This window comes from Triticum urartu, chromosome 5A (genome assembly GCF_056163025.1).
Source record: "Triticum urartu cultivar PI428250 chromosome 5A, HENAU_Tu73, whole genome shotgun sequence".
Lineage (NCBI taxonomy): Eukaryota > Viridiplantae > Streptophyta > Magnoliopsida > Poales > Poaceae > Triticum > Triticum urartu.
Window position 1 is genome coordinate 105,374,828 of NC_141877.1, and position 22,683 is coordinate 105,397,510.

The following is a 22,683-nucleotide window of genomic DNA, read 5'->3' on the forward strand; positions in this document are numbered from 1 at the left end:
ACTCTGGCCCAGAGAGCGGCAAAGAGAGCTAAGGCCCCGGTGATCATCATCGAGGACGAGCCCACTGCGATAGCAGGTGGCGCGCCCGAGACAACCTTGCGGGAGCCGGCGACTTTCCTCCAGGGCAGCCCCCAGCGTAAGTGTGTGAATTACTTTCCGCGGCGAGGCGCGCATGGGTACTTGTCTTTGCTGATATCTGCTTGTTGACTTGTGTAGGAGCCGAGCGGACCCACCAGGAGCCAAGGGAGAATTCCCCGACAAGGGAAAACTCTCCGGCAAGGGAGGGCTTCCCGATAAGGGAGAAGTCTCCGACAAGGGAGGGCTCTCCGGCAAGGGACAGCACCAGCGGCCCCCCGACAGCGGAGACCACTACTGCAGAGCCTGGTGCAGGTACTCCTCTTGCTTCAAAACTTCCCTTGGGTTCTTCTTCTTTTGATCTTCTTGAGTTTTTGCTGGATTTTGCTTGACTCTTTTCCCCTTGCCGGCTGTCAGACCCATCTGCTGCGGAGCGGATGGAGACCGAGGTCGCCGCCGAGGACGTAGCCGGCGCGGGTGATCCCGCCGGCGCCGAGGCCGCCAAGGCTGGCGCTGCGGCGACTGGCGAGGGATCTGGCGATCGTACTGACGGCCCAGAGGCCGCAGGAGCGCCTGGCGCTACACCGACCACCGACCCGTCCGCCGAAGCCGCAGCGCCAAGCACCGAGGAGCCCCAGCCGGGCGTTTACTTGAAGGCCGGCGAAGGCGTCTTCATCAACCTCCCCTGGGCGTCAAGCTCCAGGGCGCCAGTCGAGGGGGAGATCTTCGATGGAGAAGTGCTTGCCTCCGCGGGGTTGAAGCTGGTCAACGCGCCAAGCAGCAGCAGCAACGAGCCCGAAGAAGAGCGGCTGCTGCGAAAGTTGATGTCGCTCTATCGCGCGCGGCAAGCCAAGCTGGAGTCCCGCGAGGCGCTTGTCGTGAAGGCGGGAGCAGACATTGAAAAACGCGCGGAAGAGCTCGGGGGTTTCCACCGGGAAGCCGTCCGATCCCTGGCGGAGGAGCGGGAGCAGCTCGCTGAAGCGCAGAAGGCCTTTCTCCTCGAGAAGGCCGAAGCCGAAGAGCTGCAGCGACTTGCCGCTGTGAAGCTAGCCGCGGAGGAGGGCGAGCTGGCGCAGCGGAAGGTCAATCTCGACGCCCACGAGGAGGAGCTTGCCTCGCGCGAGGAAAAGCTCAGTGGAGCCCTCAAACAAGCAGAGGACGCCGCCGCCGCCGCCGAGGCCGCCAAGGAGGAGTTGAAGACGAAGGTGGCGCAGCTCGAAGCCGATCTCGCCGAGAAGGGCAGAGAGCTCAGCGCCGCCAAGGTCTCCAACGTGGATCTTGAGTTGAAGCTAACCACTTTGACCAAGACTCTGGACAGCGCCAAGAAGCGGGAGGCGGCCTTGAAGGAGGAAATCAAGGCCGACAAGGCGCTGCTGGAGAGCGCTGCCGCCGCCCAGAACACCTTCAGGGAGACTGTGACGCACTGGACGGAGAGTCTAGTGAACGCCGCCACAGATATCGACAAGGAGCTGGCGCAGCTGGGGATGGAAGATCTTGGGTATCCCTCCGACGACAACCTCCAACCCAGCGCCAAGCTCGTCCTGTTCTTCAAGGGTGTGGCGACGGCCCTCCAGCGACTCCGGGAGAGGATCCCCAAGCAGCTGGCCGACAAATTGCGCAAGATCTACGTGGGAGCTCTTCAGAAAGTGTTGACGAAGGTGGCCTTCCGCAATCCGGGCCTCCGCCTCACCAACATCCTCAGGACCTTGCCGCCGAAAGCTGATCTGGAGGAGCTCAAGGCCCTTGTCGCACCCATTGTGGACAAGGTGAGCGGGATCAAGAGGGTCGAAGGCGATCGCGTAGATTAGGCCGCCCATTTCTTCTTTCCTTGTCGCTGTTTATCATGTCATGAAAACAATCTATTAGAGCTGCGACAAGCTATCTTTGTAATATAGCTTTGTTTGATGGAATGACTGCAATGTTATTCCCTTTACTTGATCCCTCCCTTTGTATGTCTTTTAACCCTACGCTTTTAGGGAACTTGCCGGTGCAGGCACCTTAGCCGTGAGCACTGAGTGCGGGACGTCAGCGGCCTGCCGGCGGTGCTGCTACCGGCAAGAAACCTTGTCACGACTAGTTGCAGCTCTCTTAAGTTGCTGAGCGAACTCGAAACAAAGTAAGGGCGCTAGCGGCTCACTTAAGTTGCTGAGCGGACTCGAAACAAAGTAAGGGCGCTAGCAGCTCACTTAATTTGTTGAGCGGACTCGAAACAAAGTAAGGGCGCAACTAGCTACGAGTTGGTTCCTCCGCGCACAGGTTTTGCATACAAAGTGCGGTCGTTCAAGGGAGATAACTTAAAATTTTAAAAAATTTGATTGCTCAAACTTTGGCAACTTAGCTTTTCTGTTGTTTGCTTCCCGGCAAGGCGAAGCTTTCTTGAACGACGCCTGGTCCATACCATCGTCTTCTCCTTTCCCCCCCGGCAAACTTGTGGGCGAGGGGAACCTTGCTTTCAGAAAGAAAGAAGAGACAATACAGATATGGGCCTTGACGGCTCGTTATTGCTTACCGTGGAATAGGTGCTGCACAAAATGTCAGATCATATATGCCAAAAAATATAAAGCATGAAATCGACAAAATGTGCGGGGCACATGAGTTTTACTTATGCACGAGGTCTGCGCCCGGCTTTGTACAAAGGATTACATGCAACAGCGGCAAGACTTGTACAAAAGGTGGTTGCCGGAACAGGTTCCGACAACCGTGCCTTACGGGTAAAACTTACGAAGATGCTCAATGTTCCAGGAGTTGCTCACCGGAATGCCATCTTCGGTCTCAAGGCGGACAGCGCCAGGCCTAGTGACTCGCTTCACCCGGTAAGGGCCTTCCCACTTCGGCGTCAACTTGTTGGAATTCTTGGCGGACTGAACGCGCCGAAGAACAAGGTCGCCTTCCTCGAGACTTCTGGCATTAACTTTGCGGCTATGGTAGCGGCGCAAAGCTTGCTGGTAGTGAGCAGCTCGCACAGCAGCCTGAAGACGGTCTTCCTCAAGGAGCAGCGCGTCATCTTGTCGCAGCTGCTCTTGCTCAAGCTCATCATAAGCGAGCACTCGAGGTGACCCATATACGAGTTCCGTGGGGATAACTGCCTCTACTCCATAGACTAGAGCGAAAGGTGTCTGACCAGTGGCTCGATTTGGCGTCGTCCTGATCGACCAAAGAACCACCAGCAGCTCCTCGATCCAGTTTCTCCCGCACTTGTGCAGCTTGTCGAAAGTTCTGGTCTTGAGCCCGCGCAGCACTTCAGACCGTTGCTTCTCGGGTGAGCAACAGAAGCGAAGCAGACCTTGGCGCCAAGATCTTGAACGTACTGCATGAAGGTGCGGCTCGTGAATTGTGTACCGTTGTCGGTGATTATCCTGTTAGGGATCCCGAAGCGGCAAACAATCGACCTGAAGAACTTGACTGCTGACTGTGCTGTCACCTTCCTCACTGGTTCCACTTCCGGCCACTTTGTGAACTTGTTGATTGCAACGTACAAGTACTCAAAGCCCCCGACAGCTCGGGGAAAGGGGCCGAGGATGTCGAGCCCCCAGACCGAAAATGGCCAGGATAAAGGGATCGTCTGGAGAGCTTGAGCTGGCTGGTGTATCTGCTTGGAATGGAACTGGCACGCTTCACACTTGGTTACTTGTGCAGTTGCATCCTGGAGGGCTGTTGGCCAGAAGAAACCTTGCCGGAATGCTTTGCCGACAAGTGCTCTTGCGCCAATGTGGTGACCACATATGCCTCCATGTATCTCTGCCAACAGCTTTTGTCCATCTTCCCGGTGAATACACTTCAATTTCACGCCATTGAGTCTTCTTCTGTACAGTGTCTTGTCGACAAACAGGTACATACTTGACTGCCGGGCTACTCTTTCCGCTTCTTCTTGCTCTTCGAGAAGTTCTCCTGTCTGAAGGAAATGGACAATCTGCTGCGCCCATGCTGGAGCTTGTGGCTCGACAACAAGGACTAAAGGCGAATCTGCGGCTGCGGGAACGTCCGCTTCTACGGCGAGAACCTGGGTCTCTGCCGGAGCTTGACGTTCCCCGGCAAGCTTGCCGGAGCAAAACTTGTCGGGAGCTTCTGCTACAACGGAGCAAACCCTAGGGCTTGCCGGAGCAGACTGCTCCTCAGCGCTCTTGGTGTTGATCTTGGGGACTGCTGCGGGAACATCCGCTTCTACGGCAAGAACCTGCGGCTCTACCAGAGCGTGACGTTCCCCGGCAAGCTTGCCGGAGCAAAACTTGCCGGGAGCTTCTGCTTCAACGGAACAAACCCTAGGGCTTGCCGGAGCAAACTGCTCCGTAGCGCTCTTGGCGTTGATCTTGGGGACCTTCTTGGCGGCGGCTTCGGGAAGCTCTGCCGGAAAATAGTCACCAGAAACCAACTTCCTCTTTTTTCTCTGTCCAGTTGATGGTGTTACGGACGGTTGAGTCAGCTTGAGCACAAAGATCCCTGGTTCCACAGGTAACTTAAGTGCAGCGCACTTTGAGAGGCCATCTGCAATGGCGTTCTGAGCTCTTGGAACAAGCTCCATCTGTAGGCCGTCAAAGTGCTCTTCTAGCTTTCTCACTTCGTCGACGTAAGCTTCCATCAACGGACTCTGATAATTCTTGTTTACTTGGCGGACGACGAGCTGTGAGTCACCCCTGACAATGAGCTTCTTGATCCCAAGGTCTGCCGCGATCCGGAGACCGGCAAGCAAGCCCTCATACTCTGCAGTATTGTTTGTCGCTTGCTCCTTGGGAAACTGCATCTGGACTACGTACTTGAGGTGCTCTTCGATGGGTGCGACAAGTAGCACACCAGCGCCGGCGCCTTGCAGCGAAAAGGCACCATCAAAGTACATCAGCCACTCTTTGCTTGCTTCCTTGACGGGGATGCTTGTTTCTGGAATTTCTTCATCTGGTGTTGGCGTCCATTCTGCTATGAATTCTGCCAATGCTCTGCTCTGGATAGTTGAAGTGCTCTCAAACTTGAGGCCAAAGCTTGACAGTTCCAGTGCCCACTCAACAATCCTGCCTGTCGCTTCTGGATTCTGCAGTATCCTCTTCAGCGGAAAGCGAGTGACAACTGTGATCTCATGTGCTTGGAAGTAATGGCGCAGCTTTCTCGAGGCCATGAGAAGGCCGAAAAGCAATTTCTGCACGCCAGAGTACCTTGACCTAGCCCCCTGCAGAAGGGAGCTGACAAAGTAAACTGGGTGCTGCACCATTTTCTTCTGTATCTCTTCTCGCATCTGCGCAGATTTATCTTTGTCGGGACCAGAGCTTGTCGGGGGAGCGCCCTGCTTGTCGCTGGATGCGCTTGCCGTGGTTGCTAGCTTGTCGTCTGCCTCCCTCTCTGCTACTAACGCAGCACTAACCACTTGATTGGTTGCCGCTATGTACAGCAGCAACTTCTCTTGTGGCTTAGGTGCGACAAGTATTGGAGGGGAGGACAGGTATCTCTTCAAGTCTTGCAGCGCAGCCTCCGCTTCTGGAGTCCATCTCATTGGACCTGTCTTTTTCAATAATTTGAAAAAGGGTAGGGCGCGCTCAGCAGACCTAGAGATAAACCTGCTGAGAGCAGCCACGCAACCGGCAAGTCTTTGTACATCCTTGACGCGCTTTGGTGCTTCAATCTGCTCAATGGCCTTGATCTTGTCGGGATTGGCTTCAATTCCCCATTGAGACACAAAGAACCCGAGAAGCTTGCCGGAGGGAACTCCAAACACACACTTTTCTGGGTTGAGCTTGAGGCTGATCTTGCGCAGATCCGCAAAGGTCTCGTCTAAATCTTGAATCAGGGTTGCTCTGTCCTTGCTCTTGACCACTATATCATCCATGTATGCTTCCACATTTCTATGTATCTGCGGCTCAAGAGCGACATGGACTACTCTTGCAAATGTTGAACCAGAATTTTTTTAGTCCGAAAGGCATTCGTACGAAGCAATACATGCCACATGGAGTAATAAATGCAGTCTTCTCCTCATCTTCTTCTGCCATGAAGATCTGATGATATCCTGAGTATGCGTCAAGAAATGAAAGCAAATCACATCCGGCTGTGGAGTCAACAATCTGGTCAATGCGCGGCAAAGGAAATGGGTCTTTGGGACAAGCTTTGTTAACATCGATAAAATCGATACAAAGTCTCCATTTCCCGTTTGCCTTGCACACGACTACAGGATTGGCCAACCACGTAGGATGGAGCACTCCTCTGACAAGGCCTGCTGCTTCTAGTTTCTTGATTTCTTCTGCAATGAATTCTTGGCGCTCCACTGCCTGCTTCCTGACCTTCTGCTTGACGGGCCGCGCATGAGGACAAACGGCAAGGTGGTGCTCAATCACTTTCCTGGGAACACCGGGGATGTCAGACGGTTGCCACACAAACACGTCGACATTCGCCCGCAGGAAAGCAACGAGCGCGCTTTCCTATTTAGGGTCGAGAGTGGCACTGATGGTGAAGGTACCACCAGTGCCTTCCTCCTTGGCGGGCACCTTTTTCGTCTCTAGTGGAGCTGCCATCATCTTCTTACACTTGCCGGCGGAGCTCGATGGTGCGTCCTCGACGGCAGCGCAGCACTGCGAAGAGGTGCGCTTGCCGGAGTGGGCATCAGAACTCTTGCCGGGCTTGGTCTTCTTCCCCCCGGGAGCTTCAGCGGCAAGTGACTTGTGATCTGTTGCCGCTGCTGCTTCCCGGTAGATCTTGTCGGCACAGATAAGGGCATCTTTCTTGTCGCCGGGGACAGAGATGACGCTTATCGGGCCTGGCATCTTCAGCATGTTATATGCGTAGTGAGAGGCCGCCATGAACTTGGCGAGTGCTGGACGGCCAAGTATCCCATTGTAAGGCAATGGAATATCGGCAACGTCGAATGTGACCCTCTCAGTCCTGAAGTTCAGCTCGCTGCCAAATGTTACTGGCAGCGTGACTTTCCCCTTCGGCTTGCTCCTTCCCGGGTTAATTCCTTGGAATGTGCCGGTCTCTTCGAGCTCGCTGTCAGGGATTTGGAGTTTCTGGAGTACAGCAGAGGAGATCAGGTTTAAGTCAGCCCCACCGTCAACTAGCATCTTAGTGACCTTGAGGTTGCGGATAGTTGGTGAAACCAACATTGGCAAGCACCCGACCGCAGTTGTGCGATCAGGGTGGTCCTCAATATCAAAGATGATAGGCGTGCTGGACCATTTCAGAAGTTTGCACGATTCGACAGGTGGTTCCGCTGCATTGACTTCCCGCACCCACTGCTTGAGTTGGCGGTGTGAAGTATGCAGAGAAGCACCGCCGTCAATGCACAAAACCTCTGTGGCTTTCTGAAACTCCTGCTCGCTGGTCTCAACATCATCCATGTCTTCATCGTCGTCGTCTTCATCGTTGTCGCGGCCGCGGGGAGGTATGTCTCCTTGCCGCTGCTTGGCCTTGCCGCGGCGTCCTCCCCGGCCGGCGCGCTTCTTGCCGTATTCTCCAGCACCTCCTTGGGCCCTCTCCTTGTCGCGTCGCTCGTACTCAGCTTTTTGTTGCTGGACAAGCTGCTCGACCTTTTTGCAGCTCTGGAGGTCATGGCCCTTGGTGCGGTGAATCTTACAGTACTGCTTGTCGGAGCCATCCTGCTTGTCGGCGACCGCCATAGCCTGGCAGTTGGCGCACACGGCAATCTCCTTGCCGGAGCTACCAACCTTGGCGTGCTTGGCGCCACCTTCGTTGTCGGACTGCTCAACGACTAGCACCTCTTTGCCTTTCTTCTTCCTGTTCCGCCGCCGGTTTTTCTTTGCCGGGGCAGCATCTTCGCTGTCAGATCCTCCCGCTCCTGCATTCTCTCCGGGGAGTCTCCTCCCTTCCTCAGCGCGTGCACACTTGTCGGCCAGGGCATATAGCTCACTGACGTCTCTGATCCTGCACATCGCCATCTCCTCCCGCATCCTGCGGTTACGCACGTTCTGATGAAACGCACTGATGACCGCGGCGGGGTGGACGTCTGGGATGTTGTATTGTACACGGCTGAACCTCTGAATGTACTTGCGCAGGGGCTCTCCTTCCTTCTGGACGAGCAGATGAAGATCACTCTCTTGGCCATGAGGTTTGTGGCCGCCTGTAAAGGCACCGACAAACTGATGGCATAGATTAGCCCAGGAGGATATGGAGTTGTCCGGCAAGTGCATGAGCCAGGACCTGACGTTGGGCTTGAGCACCAACGGGAAGTAGTTGGCAAGGATCTTGTCGTCCCGCCCCCCAGCAGCCTGCACCGCGATGGTGTAGATACTCCGACGGATGCGACTTTTCGTCGTACTTCTCTGGTACATCTGGTTTGAAATTCTTCGTACTGGGCCACTGGACTTGCCGCAGCTCACGAGTGAACGCAGGGCAACCTACCGCGTACGGCAAGTCGCCTGGTTCCCCTGGCGCATGCATGTCAACAGAGGGCCCAGCGCGCTGGTCTGATTGACGCCGCGCTTCTCTTCGGTGCTCAATGCGAGTACGAGCGTCTTCTTGTTGTCGTTCTTGAAGAACTTGGCGCTGATCGCGACGAGCTCGTGGATCTGACGACGCGGTGGAGTCGCTGTAGAGGTGGACCCGGCGAGTCGGCGATCTTGGCCTTCGGGGCGGAGAGTGCACAGTAGTTGCACCCCCACCAGTCTTGTCGTCTCCGGCTCGTGCCTGGCTGGCTTGCCGCGGCTGAGACGTGTTCGGCTGCCGTGGAGAGTCGCCGTTGGCGAAGCTGATGAGACTCTGGATGGTGGCCCTCCAGTCGTCGATCTTGTCCGCCGTTGGAGGGTAATCTAGGAGCAGCTGAGCTCGCGCCAAAGCTTCTGCTGCAGTGGCGGGTGGCGGTGGCGAACGGTGCGAGGAGCGGGATACGCTCGGACTTCTAACCACGTTAGAAGGAGCAGTATCCCGTCCAGGCGACCGTGCCTCGCTCGTGCCAGCATGTTGGCGTACATGGTGGTCTTGAGCACTCCGAGATCCACCAGCTCAATCTTGATCTAGCGAGCGCATGGTACCATGAGTACCATGACGCTGCCGGTCCCGCGCCTCCTGAGACGGACGCGGTGCATGTACGGACACCGAGGTCTTGGAGTGCGCCCGGTCGTTGTGGGAACCGGCTACGCCGCCGGTAGGCAGCGCAGCCTTGTCCTTGGACCTGGCGGCACCGTGAGCTCCCTCGTCAACGCGCGTTCTTCCGCCGGTGCCCGCCCCATCAGCCGTTTGCTCCGGTGATGGTGGGCTCGGTGCGGACGGAGCAGCTGCCTCCGAAACCTTCTTCTTCGGTGGCATGTTGATGAAGATGATGGAGATCTAGCTCGCGAGAACGCCGGATCTGGTTCACACAACTTCGACGCCCCCTACCTGGCGCGCCAAAGATGCCGGGGTACTGATCCACGGGCACCTATGGGACTGGTGGACCGGGTCCCTTTCGGTTCGGCGGGGGCGGAGATCGCGCAAAGAGCAAATCGAGGCGATGCACGCGAGCGATTTACCCAGGTTCGGGCCGCACGGATGCGTAAAACCCTACTCCTGCTTTGTGGTTTGTATTGATTTCTTGCTCGGGAGCGTAGAGTGCTACAGTACACACCAGCAGCTAGCGAGACTGAGCGTGAGTGTTCTCCGAACCCCCCTCTACGTTGCACACAGGCCTCCTTTTATATGCTCAAGGGGTCACCGACAGGTGGCAACGGAGGAAAAGGGTAAAAATGGAAAAGTGCTGTGGTAGGTACAGCTACCTGCTACAGTGTATCATACCTAACCCTGACGGCAGGGGACAAGGGCAATAAATGCCCGTCTGTGTCGCCTAAACAGTGCGAAAAGGGACCGCCAGGGACGCCACCGTTCACCACGATGGCGATCTTGTCAGCGCCGCTTGCCACCGCACGCCTCCCGCCACGTATGCCTGGAAGGGCCCGAGGGCGACACGTTGGTGGATGTGCTGGAGCGCGGGCCTAGAGAGGTGGTTTGCTGCGGCAAGCGCCTTGCCGCCGACGTTGTCTCGTCGCGTCCGGGAGCTTGTCGCTCACCGGGCCTTGCCGGGGCGCGTGGTGCGCCGCGGCAAGTTCCTTGAAATGCCTTGGGTGGCCTTCCCGGCAAGCTCCTCTTGCCGGGGTCTTGGGATGCTTTTGATAGCCTTCCCGGCAAGCTCCTCTTGCCGGGGCCTTGTCTTCTTAGCTTGTACACTTTGTTCTTGAATGGCTCCAAAGGAACCACGGAGGACCTTGGCGGCCACCCGGCAAGCCTTGCCGCGGGATGCTGCGACTGCCCGTGCACAAGTTCGGGATACTAGGGTACCCCTACTCTAGTACACCGACAATATTGCCATGCAACTTTCCATCATTTCTTTATTATGACACGCTTCATCATTGTCATATTGCTATGCATGATCATGTAGTTGACATTGTATTTGTGGCAAAGCCACCGTTCATAATTCTTCCATACATGTCACTCATGAGTCATTGCACATCCCGGTACACCGCAGGATGCATTGATAGACAGTCATATATTGTTCTAAGTATTGAGTTGTAATTCTTGAGTTGTAAGTAAATAAAAGTGTGATGATCATCATTATTAGAGCATTGTCCTAGTGAGGAAAGGATGATGGAGACTATGATTCCCCCACAAGTCGGGATGAGACTCTGAACAAAAAATTAAAAAAAGAAAGAGAGAAAAAGAGGCCATAAGAAAAGAAGAGAAAAGGCCCAAATAAAAAAACACAAAAAATGAGAGAAAAAGAGAGAAGGGGCAATACTACTATCCTTTTACCACACTTGTGCTTCAAAGTAGCACCATGATCTTCATGATAGAGAGTCTCCTATGTTGTCACTTTCATATACTAGTGGGAATCTTTCATTATAGAACTTGGCTTGTATATTTCAGTGATGGGCTTCCTCAAAATGCCCTAGGTCTTCGTGAGCAAGCAAGTTGGATGCACACCCACTAGTTTCTTTTGTTGAGCTTTCATACACTTATAGCTCTAGTGCATCCGTTGCATGGCAATCCCTACTCACTCACATTGATATCTATTGATGGGCATCTTCATAGCCCGTTGATATGCCTAGTTGATGTGAGACTATCTTCCTCCTTTTTGTCTTGTACACAACCACCATTCTATTCCACCTATAGTGCTATATCCATGGCTCACGCTCATGTATTGCGTGAAGATTGAAAAAGTTTGACAACACCAAAAGTATGAAACAATTGCTTGGCTTGTCATCGGGGTTTTGCATGATTTAAATACTTTGTGTGGTGAAGATGGAGCATAGCCAGACTATATGATTTTGTAGGGATAGCTTTCTTAGGCCATGTTATTTTGAGAAGACATGATTACTTTGTTAGTATGATTGAACTATTATTATTTTTATGTCAATGTTAAACTTTTGTCTTGAATCTTATGGATCTGAATATTCTTGCCACAATAAAGAAAATTACATTGATAAATATGGTAGGTAGCATTCCACATCAAAAATTATTTTTTATCATTTACCTACTCGAGGACAAGAAGGAATTAAGCTTTGGGATGCTGATACGTCTCCAACGTATCTATAATTTTTGATTGTTCCATGCTATTATATTACCCGTTTTGGATGTTTATGGGCTTTATTGTACACTTTTATATTATTTTTGGGACTAACTTATTAACCGGAGGCCCAGCACAAATTGATGTTTTATTGCCCATTTTAGGGTTTCGAAGAAAAGGAATATCAAACGGAATCGGAATGAAACCTTCGGGAACGTGATTTTCTCAACGGAAGCAATCCAGGAGACTTGGAGTCTATGTCTGGGAAGCTTCGAAGTGGCCACGAGGCAGGGAGGTGCGCCTGCCCCGCGTGGGCGCGCCCCCCACCCTCATGGGCCCCTCGTGGCTCCCCTAACCAACTTCTTCCTCCTATATATATCCATATACCCCCAAACATCGAAGAGCAGAATAGATTGGGAGTTCCGCCGCCAGAAGCCTCCGTAGCCACCGAAAACCAATCTAGACCCGTTCCGGCACCCTGCCGGAGGGGGAATCCCTCTCCGGTGGCCATCTTCATCATCCCGGTGCTCTCCATCACGAGGAGGGAGTATTTCTTCCTCGAGGCTGAGGGTATGTACCAGTAGCTATGTGTTTGATCTCTCTCTCGTGTTCTTGAGGTGGTACGATCTTCATGTATCGCGAGCTTTGCTATTATAGTTGGATCTTATGATGTTTCTCCCCCTCTAATCTCTTGTAATGGATTGAATTTTCCCTTCGATGTTATCTTATCGCATTGAATCTTTAAGGATTTGAGAACACTTGGTGTATGTCTTGCCATGCTTATTTGTGGTGACAATGGGATATCAAATGATCCACTTGATGTATGTGTTGGTGATCAACTTGCGAGTTCCGTGACCTCGTGAACTTATGCATAGGGGTTGGCACACGTTTTTGTCTTGACTCTCCGGTAGAAACTTTGGGGCACTCTTTGAAGTTCTTTGTGTTGGTTGAATAGATGAATCTGAGATTGTGTGATGCATATCGTATAATCATAGCCACGGATACTTGAGGTGACATTGGAGTATCTGGGCGACATTAGGGTTTTGGTTGATTTGTGTCTTAAGGTGTTATTCTAGTACGAACTCTATGATAGATTGAACGGAAAGAATAGCTTCATGTTATTTTACTACGGACTCTTGAATAGATCGATCAGAAAGGATAAATTTGAGGTGGTTTCGTACCCTACAATAATCTCTTCGTTTGTTCTCCGCTATTAGTGACTTTGGAGTGACTCTTTGTTGCATGTTGAGGGATAATTATATGATCCAATTATGTTATTATTGTTGAGGGAACTTGCACTAGTGAATGTATGAACCCTAGGCCTTGTTTCAACGCATTGCAATACCGTTTGTGCTCACTTTTATCATTAGTTACCTTGCTGTTTTCATATTTTCAGATTACAAAAACCTTTATCTACCATCCATATTGCACTTGTATCACCATCTCTTCGCCGAACTAGTGCACCTATACAATTTACCATTGTATTGGGTGTGTTGGGGACACAAGAGACTCTTTGTTATTTGGTTGCAGGGTTGTTTGAGAGATACCATCTTCATCCTACGCCTCCCACGGATTGGTAAACCCTAGGTCATCCACTTGAGGGAAATTTGCTACTGTCCTACAAACCTCTGCACTTGGAGGCGCAACAACGTCTACAAGAAGGTTGTGTAGTAGACATCATCGGGGCAGCTCCTTGGAGGTGGAAGGCGGGGTGGCTGAACCGGCGTGACGACGAGATCGACGATGGATCCTCATCTGGTACGATGGATGAGGGACGTCGATGTGTTGGTGTGGACGACGTCGTCGGGGAAGAGGCTCCAGCTGGGTGGTGGACGGAGGAGGGTGTGGGGCTTCACGGGTTTTCGCGGCCTCAGTGTACGAATGGGTGGGCTGATGGGAGGGGAGTAGGGAACCATGGCTTAGGGACCCGCTTGTCCGAAATGTGAGGTAAGTTATGGAAGTATCCCCACCAATTTGTGCTAGGAGGTTCTTTCGGTTTAGGGGTATCACGGGCATCTCGCGTGTGAGGATTTCGCAGGAGGTGGGAGTTTTCGCGCGCGTTGTAATTTTGGGATAGCAAGGCGCGGGTTGAGATGGAGGGAGTTTTCGAAGCACAACGAGACAAAAAAGTAACTTAAATATTTCGGGGTAACAAGGCGCGGGTTGAAATTTCCGGACATCCTAACGTGTACTGTATCAAATCAATTCGCACTTCCGTCGATGAAAAAACAAAAATAAATCAATTTGCACCACACAAGAGAGTCTAGTCTCGTGTACTGTACCAAATCAATTCGCACTAAAAATGTCATTCAAAACTTTGAATCATGTTATGTTCAATTAAAATATTTCACTACGTGTATAATGCAACCTGCTATGCTACTCAAATGAACGTTTTAGTGCATTCCAAACATATATACTACTGCTTCAATATGAACTAAATTTGAATTCATTTCTCTATTTGAATAAGATCTGCAATAATGATTGTTGTGAAGTCAAACCATTTGACTTTGTTTCTCTATTTTAATAAGATTTGCAATCATGATTACTGTCAAGTTAAACCATCTTTTGTGTATTATCTTCACAGCACACCACATGATTACTGTCGAGTTAGATATGAACTATGTGTACTATATGAACTCGAACTCGATTTTTTGAATCCACTTTATGTTGATTTCAAATCGCAGTACATTTCAAGCTCTAGCTAGATCTTCATAATCTAAACCATGTCTCATATGTATAATGTGTTTATCACATAATGTATGGTGCCCCGCCCCTACTCCTATAAGTATTTAGATGTGAGTTGCCAACGCCACACATTACCACAAATTCAAATAAAATGTGAGATTGTTTGATATATAGTATTGTTTAGATTGTTCGATATTTAGTTGCAAGCTGCAAACGCCACACATTATCACAAATTCAAATAAAATGTGAGATTCTTCAATGTATAGTATGGTTTAGATTGTTCAACATTTAGCTGTGAGTTGCAAACACCATGCATTATCACATTATGGTATAACATGTGCAAAACCACAGCACACGTATCACCGCTATATTCATGCATGCATATGTTTATAACACTATGATCTCCTATTCAAATATATGAATCCACTTTCATATAAAATTATCATCTTTCTTAGTCTCTTACACCCACACAATCCTCTAACATTTGTAGCTAGCACTAACTTTCACTCGAGCATGCACACGCCCTCCTCGCCCTCCCCCTCCCTTAGCATTCTATCCATTGCGCAAATTCTTTTTTTAGGTCATTCTGCCACAGTCTCCACAACTCTTTTCCGACACACACCGATCGATAAACCTATCCAGCGATGTCTGCCTACAATATACACACGCACCTTCCCTCTCCTCCTTTCTGTGTCCATGCCTCGTGTCTCTCATACGGTCCCACACGTGTTGTAACGCCCCGAGACCGAAGTGCCAGGTGTCCTCCAGTTCTTCGTTGTTGTTGCCTTGTCATTGCTTGCGTGTCATGCATTGCATATCATGTCATCATGTGCATTTCATTTGCATACATGTTCGTCTCATGCATCCGAGCATTTTCCCCATTGTCCGTTTTGCATTCCGGCGCTCCTATGTTCCCCGGTGTCCCTTTCTACCTCTTTTCGTGTGTGGGCGTTAAACATTTCCGGATTGGACCGAGACTTTCCAAGCAGCCTTGGTTTACTACCGGTAGACCGCCTGTCAAGTTTCGTGCCATTTGGACTTCGTTTGATAGTCCAACGGTTAACCGAGGGACCGAAAAGGCCTCGTGCGTGTTGCAGCCCAACACCCTTCCAATTTGGCCCAAAACCCACCTAAACCTCCTCCATCATCTCGGTCATTCGATCACGATCGCGTGGCCAAAAACCGCACCTCATTTGGAGCTTCCTAGCTCCCTCTACCTCTATAAATAGACCTCCCCTCGAAAATCCCGGGTCTTCTTCCCCCGAAACCCTAAAAATTCGTCCTCCGTGCCGCCGGACGTGTCCGTTTCGGCCGGACACGCCCGCGCTGGCGACCGTGGCCAATCCCTGAGTGCCACGTGGCGTCGCCGGCCGCCTCCCGCGCGAGGCCTTCTCGGCCCGCATCGGGCCCTCTCCACCGCGCGCCCGGGCCGCCGCCTCCGCACGCCCGCGCTCGCTTCTTCTTCGTCGGCCGCCGCCCGCCTCCCTGCTCAGGCCGCCGCGCGCCATTGCCGGCTCATCACCGTCCACCTCGCCAAGCGCGCCCGCGCCGCCCCGAGGCCTCGGTTGCTGCCCCACCTCGCCGTCCCGCGTCCCCGTGGCCGGATCCGTTCCCGGCGAGTCCCTCCGGCCTCCCTCGCAACTCCGGCCGCCGCGCTGCTCTTCCTCTCCGGCGACAGGTCTCCGAAGAACCTCGGGCTTCGCAACTGCTACAGTGCTCGCGAGGAACTCCAGATCCAGATCCAAAATTCGGTTGACGTTTTCCCTCCGAACCCTAATCTTTTTGCATTTTTCAACACATCATAACTCTGTCATCGTAGCTCTGTTTTGAGCGTGTAGCATATCAAAATGTTCGCCTCGACGAGTACATCATTTCATCTCATTGCATAATTTCCATTTGAGCTTATCTTGATGCCCGAAATGCTGTTGGAAGAGGGCTATGTGATAATTTTGCCAGATCTGTTTCATCAAATAGATATTTGTCATTTTTGCCATGATTAATGTGTGCATGCTATGACCCTGATCTCTACATGTGTTTTGTTATATGCCATGCCATCTTTAAAGATGTCCTTGCCATGTATTTTTGTGATATTTGTGGTGACTAGCACAAGCTTGCAAAGTAGCGTAATCGGTAATGCTGATTTCAGGGACTTAGAATTTCTCTAAGTCATTGTCCTGATTTTGTCGGTATGCCATATGTTCATGTTGTTTCCTAGTGATCCGTGCCTCTTTTGAGGATGATCAGTAAGGATGTTTTGTTAACATTGTGGTGCTCTATCCATCCATGTCTTTGTTTGCATTTATGGAGCACCCTAGCTTGAGTCAATCGAGCTCTACTTTTGCTATATCGTGAATCCTGGCAGATTGTTGACTTGGTAGCCATTTTGCTGAGGATGTTGCTATTGGTCCGTGCATGCTATGTTGTTGTTCTTGCCATGTCTAGCTTCTATGCCATGTATTCTTGACAGGTGTATGCTTAGTTTGTCATGCCATGCTCTGTAGTGAGTGCATCGATCTGTTTATGTTTATGTTTTTGCCATGTTCACATGCTTGCAATTGTATTTTCTGATCCCTTTTGGCTCAAGGTCACTAAGGGACTTTTGTTAAGTGCTTTGAGTAGCTTCACTCCATGCCTTGCTTTGCCATGTTAAGTTCCTGTAGCGTGTACTTTTCATGCTCTAAAGTGTGCTTCCTGATGATAAATTCCAGACTTGTGTTAATTTCACTAAGTTTGAAACCTGTTATCATTTGCACTTTCGCCATGCTTGTTTGAACCTGTTAATGGATGTATTAGCCGTAGCTCAGTGGTCATCTTTTGTCAAGCATCATGAGTGGATCCCTGCCTTGTATTTTGTTGTTATGTTTGAGTGCTGTAGCACATTTATCTTGATGCATTTAGTAGGCTACCTGCTGTTTATCGCAGTCCGGTGCCATATTTGTTTTGCTTGCCATTTCCAAACCGTGCATCCGATGCCGGTGATCTTTATATTGATTTCAACCGAAATCACCTCACCTTTCCAGTGGCACTCTTGGATTTCCAAGTTGAGGCCAGGTTCAATCATTCCTTTCCAAATCATGCATATGCACCGCATACCGCATCCCGCATATCATACCATGCTCATGTGTTGGTTGTTTACTATGTTCTTTGCTTTCTGGTGTGCTTCTTTGGGTTGGTTCTGATAACGTCGCATTTGTGAGGACCCGTTCGACTACGTCCATTTGTCTTCTTCATGGACTCGTTCTTCTTCCTTGCGGGATTTCAGGCAAGATGACCATACCCTCGAAATCACTTCTATCTTTGCTTGCTAGTTGCTCGCTCTTTTGCTATGCCTATGTTGAGATACCTACCACTTGCTTATCATGTCTCCCATATTGGTGAACCAGGTGCCTAACCCACCTTGTCCTAGCAAACCGTTGTTTGGCTATGTTACCGCTTTGCCTAGCCCCTCTTATAGCGTTGTTAGTTGCAGGTGAAGTTTGAAGTTTGTTCCTTGTTGGAACATGGGGATGTTGTTCCTTGTTGGAACATGTTTACTTGTTAGGATATCACAATACCTCTTATTTAAGTAATGCATCTATATACTTGGTAAAGGGTGGAAGGCTCGGCCTTATGCCTGGTGTTTTGTTCCACTCTTGCCGCCCTAGTTTCCGTCATATCAGTGTTATGTTCCCAGATTTTGCGTTCCTTACGCGTTTGGGTTATAATGGGAACCCCTTGACAGTTCTCCTTAAATAAAACTCCTCCAGCAAGGCCCAAAATTGGTTTTACCATTCGCCACCTAGCCTTTTCTTTCCCTTGGGTTCTGCAGACTCAAGGGTCATCTTTATTTAAACCCCCGGGCCAGTGCTCCTCTGAGTGTTGGTCCAACCTGTCAGCTGCCGGTGGCCACCAGGGGCAACTCTGGGCTGGCCTATCGGAACCTTGGACAATCCGGTGTGCCCCTGAGAAAGAGATATGTGCAGCTCTTATCGGGATTTGTCGGCACATTCGGGTGGCTTTGCTGGTCTTGTTTTACCATTGTCGAAATGTCTTGTAACCGGGATTCCGAGTCTGATCGGGTCTTCCCGCTAGAAGGAATATCCTTCGTTGACTGTGAGAGCTTGTGATGGGCTAAGTTGGGACACCCCTGCAGGGAATTGAACTTTCTAAAGTCGTGCCCGCGGTTATGGGCAGATCGGAATTTGTTAATGTCCGGTTGTAGAAAACCCGAAGTTGACCTTAATTAAAATACATCAACCGCGTGTGTAACCGTGATGGTCTCTTTCTGGCGGAGTCCGGGAAGTGAACACGGTGTTGGAGTTATGCTTGACGTAGGTTGTTCTAGGATCACTTCTTGATCATACTTTTATCGACCGTGCTTTTCCTTCTCTTCTCGCTCTCATTTGCGTATGTTAGCCACCAAATATGCTAGTCGCTTGCTGCAGCTCTACCTCATACCTTTTACCTTACCCATAAGCTTAAATAGTCTTGACCGCGAGGGTGTGAGATTGCTGAGTCCCCATGACTCACAGATACTTCCAAAACCATCTTGCAGGTGACGCAACCAAGCTCAGGAGGAGCTCGATGAAGATCTTGTCCTTTGTGTGTTCCGTTTCCAGTTGATCAGTAGTGGAGCCCAGTCGGGACGATCGGGGATCTGTGTAGCATTTGGGGTAGTCTTCTTTTATTTTGGTTCCGTAGTCGGACCTTGATTGTATTTGGTTGATGTAATGCTTTATTCATGTAATTGTGTGAAGTGGCGATTGTAAGACAACTATGTATCTCTTTCCCTTATGTATTACATGGGTTGTTTGAATATTACCTCACTTGTGACATTGCTTTCAATGCGGTTATGCCTCTAAGTCGTGCTTCGACACGTGGGAGATATAGCCGCATCGAGGGCGTTACAAGTTGGTATCAGAGCCTTCCCCGACCTTAGGAGCCCCCTGTTTGATCGAATCGATGGTGTTATTGAGTCTAGAAAAAAATGTTTTGAGTCATCTAGGAATTATATATCGGAGAGTTAGGACTTCTTTTTACTCCTTAGTCCCTTCGTCGCTCTGGTGAGGCATCCTGACATAGAGTTTTGACTCTTCTCTTCTCAAATTTCACTAAAAAAAATTTAGGATCACGCAGGTATCTTGGAATCATTCCGATGGTTTTGTGACGAGAACATTGTTCTTGGTGCCTCCTGACATTTAGGGGTTGTGGCAATGTCCCGGGGAGTTGAGCTCCGAGGTGTTGTCGTCACAATTTTATCGTTGCAGTTCTGGAATACCTGAGATTAGTTTCGCCGACATCAAAAATCTCTTTTATGCAGTTGTTGGTGAGATAACCTCGATGCCACCCAGTACTGTGGCGGGAGTTCGGGAGTATTGCCATAACTCGTATAACGGATGCTTTTTGAAGGTTGAGGTAGACGATTTCCGAAGGTTTCTTGGTTATGTGTTGAAGGATGGATACAGCTGGATGTAGGATTTGCTAGTTTTGGGTGAGATATTATGCTTCCCCTGTATCCCCAACACCTGATTGCATAACCGGAAAATTTCAGGAGTTTGTAAGTGGGAATTCAAGTAGCTCTTAGGATATCTTTCCGACAGATGTATGATATGAAATTGGGGTTCGACGTCTAGTGGTCCGCCTATTCACGGTTGGTTTTTAAAGTGGTCTCGTTTTGTCTTAAAGAGTCCTTGGCTATGCCGACTTGGGGACGCTTCGTATGTCATGTGCACTACCTTGTACATGATGGTGTTCTACGATCGAGCCCGTGTAGGCCCCACCACGAAAACTTCGGACGAAATCTCTATCATATGTTCGTTCCGGCTTATTTTGCAAGCCAATCCTTTGTTTTATTTTGAGTTGTGGTATTCGAGTTGCTTCAATGTCAAGTGTTGATTCCATACCTTCCCCAAGTGGTGTTCTCATACTCCTATGTGAATACCAAACCTTCATGATAATCGAGTTTGTCATGTCAATTCTACTCAACCTGTGTGATTCTCTTCAAGATGATCCTATCATTTCAACATCCGCAAGATCAACTTAAGTCTTCTCAACGGTGTTCGTTTCATCCATTACTATTTGTCTTTGTTTTTCCCGCCCTCCCTCCCTTGTTTTCCTTCGAGGACTCGGAATTCTTAATCATTTATCATGTTATTGATGTGAAGTCTCTCCATTTTTTTTCCGTCAATGCTCTTATCCGGCGATTCTCATGAAGATGCTAACGGAGTCTCAAGTTAATCATTCTTCATTTTTTTCTTCTCCGGTGGATTCAATTCAAGCTTTTGGTGTTGATCATATCCCTTAACTCATTTCAAATGTTTTCCATGCCGGTGCACCTTATTATCATTCCACTTCTCGCTATTCTTTTGGTCTGGGGTGCTGAAGATATCTCGAAGATTCGTGTTTCCACTCCGCTTTCATTCAAGCTCTTTCGAGGATGTTATCTCATTCAAGCCATTTAATTCAACCGGTGCGATCTCTCTTTTATATTGTTCAACGGTATTTCTTTTGAGTGGGCCCTAACCCACAGGTCTTTTCCCAGGATCTTACCTGACTCTTCTAATTTTTACCGGAGCTATTCCCAAATCTTTAAAGTTTGACGTAAGAATGAATTATCATCAGTCATATGTCGTTCACCAAGATCTTTCAAATTCTTTCATCGTTGGCTCAACCTTTCTAATTTTCATCCCGGAGTATCTCAACAACTCTTGGTGGTGTTTCTCGTTGTCATTCTCATCATTTGAAGACCGAAGAAGATTTTTCTCTCAATCTTGTTCTTGTCTCTTCAAGATTCGTGATTCTAGCTTGTTGCCATCCTCTCATAATTGTTTTGATTGTGAGTATTCTTTTCACCTATCCGGAGCATTTCATGAGTTGTTTTCCAATTCTTTACTCCGGAGCCCATCATCTCAGAGTTATTCATTCTCAGCTTTCAGCTCTCGTTCTCCAATCTTACCGGTGCTTCTTTAAAATATCCTCTAATCAGTTCATGAATTCTTCGTTCATTTGTTAATTATTCCCGGTGTTTCTTTATATTTTCTTCGTTCATTTTCAATCCTTACGGTGGTTCGTTCAAGATTTTTCTACCTTCTTTATCTTATCAATTCATTCGTTGTTCCAATCCTACCGGTGGTTCGTTGAAGACCTTCCCAAGTTTACGCTATATCTCCCCTAATCCTTTTTCAACGAGAATAAGTAGTATGCCTAATCCATTGCTTGTCATCAATTTAATTGATGAAGGATCTGCATAACATAATTCTTATTATTGTTTCATCCAAGGGATTAATTTCTTATTCCAGAGGCTCACCAAATTCTTGGCTTCAATAGCTCATCTTTATTTTCCGGAGTTCCAAGCTCTCGCAATTATATCATCACAAAGATCCACCAAAATCATCACAAGGTGGCACCTTGTGTTTTCAACTTCTCTTTCCTTCCGTTTGATCATTCTTTTGTTTACCGGAGTTCTTCATGAAGGTTCTACATGATGGTTCATCAAGGATTTATATCCCTTCTCCAAGTGTTCATTGAGATTCTTTTCTAAGGAGCTCAAGCATTCTTCATCTTCCAATCCGGAGTGCAATTATTTCATGCATATCTTTTGAGGTGGTGCTATGTCATTCTTGATATTTCCCTTCGTGCTTCATGATTCACAAGTTATCAAGAATGAGATATCTTAAATCCATCAACCTGTTCGTTCGAGTTATCTTGGGTTATACTTCACCTAAAGCCTTCCCTAAGGTTTGTCGCTATCTATGGTGCTTATAATTGAACCAAGTTCTTCGTTATCCTCCTGGTGAATAAGTTTCTCGTCTCCTTGTTGATATCAATCCAATCTTTGGTTTTGTTAGTGGCAGGTTGTCACCTCATAATTTGGGATGTATTCCATAAGACCATATCAAGCTTATTCTTCTCATTGTTGGTTTTCCAACAATTCCGCTCGACCCGTCTCCTAAGGATACCTTCTCAAGCTCTTTTGTGGTAGAAGTTGGCATTTTCTTCTCAATTCTCCTATGGCAATTATCTATCTTCTATTCTTCCGTTCCGGAGGCATTGTGATGTTGCTCTCCTCAACCCATCTTCTCGGATTGTCAGGACCATGTTTTGATCGTGCTTATCCTTTAACCGGAGTATTGTGTTCCTTTGCTCAAGCTCTTTCATTTTATCAAGTTTTTTTCATCTCTTTTAAACCGGAGTGCTGTCTGAGATCTTTATTACCCCTTGTTCCATTCATTCAATAGTTACGGAGGCAGTGTATTGTGATTTCATCAAGTATCTTCTCATCTTATCAAGTTCTTATTCAATTCCTTTTCTTTTCAATCAGAGTGTTGCCCGAAGTTGTTCTTCCTTGTTCCTCTTTTCTAATGGAGTGTTTTCAACTTTGTTCATCTTTGTTGTACTCTTTTTTTCGAAATGGCTTAACCTTTTCAAGGTTCTTTGGTTTCACTCATTGGTCAAAGAAGCAACTTAGTTTTACCTCTTCT

General features: G+C 49.2%; 1 pseudogene; it reads left to right on the top strand.

The window, feature by feature from the left end:
* Positions 1 to 512: 512 nt before the first annotated feature.
* Positions 513 to 22,683, top strand: part of LOC147970484 (uncharacterized) — a 44,360-nt pseudogene continuing 22,189 nt past the window's right edge.